Raw genomic sequence first — 3983 nt, 5'->3', positions numbered from 1 at the left:
TGAGTGTTCTGTCCACTAAGTGCTAATGTAACATTAAACTAATGCATTTGTTTAGTGTTAATGGGGAACAAAACATAATGGTATGGGGAGGCTTAAAAGGGATTGATTAAAATATGTTGCACATACCTGTTTGAACATTAAATAAGGGATAATGGGAAAAAACATACTCTAGTAGAGTTCTAAAGAAGATCATGGGCAGAATTAGTTTCTTAATTCTGCCTGAGTGCTCTTGAGATCTGGCAAGGTCAGTGTTTGGGTATAAGTGGAGGGACTTAGGACAGAGTTGGGGGCAGACCTTAGAAGAGAAAGGGAATCTGAAAAGAGGGAGTTTTTGAGAGTTCTTTGAAGAGGCAGTCTCAGATAACATTTAAAAGCTAAAACATTTAATTTTTTTAGGGTTCTGGAGAGTTTAAGGACATAAAACCAAAAAAAATATAGTGTTTCATTGCATTCATAGGTGTAAGTCGAATTCTGGACAGTGATTCTCATTACTGCAGTGGTTCAGTAGCCTACTGATTGAGTTTTTTGGTTTAATTCAAACTCTATTGAGTCTGTTCGTTTTGATATTTGTTGTTGTTATTGGTTTTGCAACTTGTTCTGGGCTGTGGTCGAGTTGATTCTGGGTAAAAATTGGTCTTGAACTGTGATGGTTGCTGTTTGAATTCCTGGTTGCTGTTGTTTGCTCTTCTGTTGCTAACTCCTCCTTCTACTCGATTATATTTCCAGGTACCTTGTTGTCTCTAATGCCTTGAAGTTTCATTCGATGTATCTGAACGATTATGAAATCAAATGACGAGGCACTGCCACCATATGAATTTGCTTCTGTATTTCACTATTAGTATAGCTTGTAGTTATAGATTTCCAATATACATTAGTAATTTCTGAAACTTGTCTTGTAATTAAACTAGGGAGATTGTGGATTATTGATTATATGACCATGAATCTGTACTGAACCTTATGAGCTACTTGGATTTGCTATAGTTAATTTAGTTAACTGTGACGTTAATGTGAAGGTGAATCTGGATCGTAATAGCTAATTGCTATAGCTTCCATATTTAGGGTGTTGGGATCACAAACGGGTATAAACTTAGACATGACTAATTGTACGAATAACATGGTATAATATCTAATCGCCTCAATAAGTTAGGTTTTTTTTTTCATGATTGTCTGTGTTAATTCCTAGCATGAACAACGCCTTTAAATATGATAGATACGTGAACTCGAGTTGGTAATTTTGGTTAGCATAAGGGCTAGGGTAAAGAATCAGAATAATTGTTCGTTTCGTTGAGCTAGTTCATTAAACTTGATGGTTTAAAACTTTCAGTGAACACTTGTGCACATTGAACTGAAGCGTTGTTTAATTTAATGGCTGGGGCTCGACAGCCCCTTTGCATAAAGTGTAAGCTTCAGGGGCCGAAATAAATGGCCCAGGCCTGGGTCTGACATGCATATCCATTTGGGGCCTGGATTATGATTCCTTCACGTAGACTGTTTGGAGTTTGCAGATCTAGATGTAGTATTTCTTAAAAGATAATAATTAGTTAGGTTTTATTTTTATTATTAGAGACAAGTAAAAATAGGAAAATTACCATAGCTTTTAGGTTTACCTTTTGAATAATAAAAAATGAGATGAGCCTCGCTAACCAAACAAATAAACTACGGGGCCCTCATTAAATGTATATATAAAAATACCTAAATTTCGGGACGGGCCGTTTAACGAGTTTCACGGTTTTTCCCCAAAGTAATAACGCGCTAGTCTCTGTAGGCGCGTATTTTAATAATGTTACCTTCCTAAACTCGGGTGCGCATTTATGTGACCCAAATCCAAATCTTAACGATGTTAAAATATGTCAAAAACTACGGGTGCGTTTATGTGACGTGGTTCAAGACTTGCTTTAATGACGTTGCAATTTTCCTTAAAAAATAGATAAAAGCGGTTGAAGTTAAAATCTGCACATAGGTTCAATATGTATTAAAATCAGATAGATAAGCCGAATATGATAGTTGAGCGACCGTACTAGAACCACGAAACTCGGGAATGCCTAACACCTTCTCCCGGGTTAACAAAGTTCCTTATCCGGATTTCTGGTTCGCGGACTATGATACAGAGTCAATCTTTTCCTCGATTCGGGATTCAACCGGTGACTTGGGACACCAAAAATCTCCCAAGTGATGACTCTGAATTAAATAAATAAATTCCGTTTCGATTGTCCTTTAATTGGAAAAAACTCCCTCTACGCCCCTGTCGGCGCAGGTAAAACGGAGGTGTGACAGAGTGTGAAAAGGTTGTGGGGAGATATCAACAGTAGTGGGAACCTGGACTTGTGATAGTGATGGGAGAGTTGCAGGGTTTTCAGTGTAGTTAGTGGGTAATGAAGGTGGAGGATGCCCCCTGATCCAAGACTGATACATTTCTGCCATCTGTTGTTTCACCCTTTGGAACTCCTCTTTCAATTCAGACTTTGACTCCACAAACTCCCTTGATGGGTCAACAACTCTTGTGCCCAAGTTTTTGCTAGTCATGGCTACCTTGACCTTTGGCCTTGTGTTGAATGGATGAGTTACCTTAAGAACCACAAACCAACCACCCTTCTTTTGTGAATATAACAAAATGAAGCTATCACGTTAGCGTTAGGGCATTTAATAGCAAAAATATCACATTGTGTGCAATGCACCTAGCAACAATTAATGATTCTAGAATGGCATCATCCCAATTTGTCCATTTGAACCTTCTCTTTTCTTTTCTTTTCTTTTCTTTTCTCGCACTTCTTATCTCGCTCATTTTCCTCTTTTTCTCTTTCTGAATATCGCTTTTTTCCTCCCTCTCATCCCATGATTTCATATTTTTTTTCTTCTTCTCTTTTGTTTTTTTTCTTTTTATTTCATTTCTTAATAATAATAAAAGAATGAGTCAATCTAACCCTATGTAGGTTGCCTACGTATCATGACGCCGCATGAATCAGATCTTTGCGTAGTTCTGGAAGATCGGGAACGAAGTAACAAACCAACATTTCTTTTTTCATTCTCTTCTTCTTTTTTCCCTTTTTACCTTAGTGACTAATCCAATGAGAAAAAAGAAATAAAAGAAGCAATTATTTTTTGAATTTTCTAGACTGAATGCTCTATAACTTATTCTAAACTCAAGCTTAATGAGCACATATTGTTTCCCCTTTTTTTTTAAACAAATACTCTATGGGAAATTATTAAGGAAAATCCCTACAAGAGAAAAAATATTTTTTCGATTTTTTTTCTTTTTTAAGAAGGAAATCTAAAGGCTAGACCAAAGAAAAATATTTTGAATTTTCACTTGATATCTTGAAGAAAAGACTTCGAAACAAGAAATGAAAAAGATAAAAAAACTGTTTTTGAATTTGAATTTTTGATTACCTAAGGAAGAAACTCTGAAAATAAACCAAAGAAAAAGTATTGTTATTTTCTTTTTCTTATATGTACAATGTCCTAAAATAAAAGAATTTTTTTTCAAGTCATTTTTCATCAATTTCCCAAAGAAAAACCTCAACAGAAAATCTTTTTGGATTTTTGGATTTAATATCTTAAAAGAAAACTTTTAAAGGGGTACTAAAGAAAATTCTCTTTTTTTGAATTTTTGGTCTTAATATACTAAAGGGAACATAAAAATTATCCATTTTCAGTCCTAGATATTAATTGCCTAAAGGAAAAACAACCTCAAATTTTTTTCCATTTCTAGAATTAGTATTCTAAATAAAGGAAAATATAAAGCAGAAAATAACAATAACAAAGGACTTGACATTATTGTACAAAAGTAGAAAGTAAAAGACGACATAAAATGAAGAACAGCCTCAGGAAATAAAAATAAAACAAATCTCCTTAAGCAACTTCCGACTGAGCGATCCCGACTGGATGGTCACGGGGTGTCTGTCATGCTTAAACTCCGATAAATAAATTCACACCTGTATAAGAAAACTTAAACCAACACTATGTGAGATAAAAACATTCCTTAC

The sequence above is a fragment of the Nicotiana sylvestris genome, chromosome 2 (genome assembly GCF_000393655.2).
Source record: "Nicotiana sylvestris chromosome 2, ASM39365v2, whole genome shotgun sequence".
NCBI lineage: Eukaryota > Viridiplantae > Streptophyta > Magnoliopsida > Solanales > Solanaceae > Nicotiana > Nicotiana sylvestris.
Note: the sequence above shows the minus strand (reverse complement) of the source record.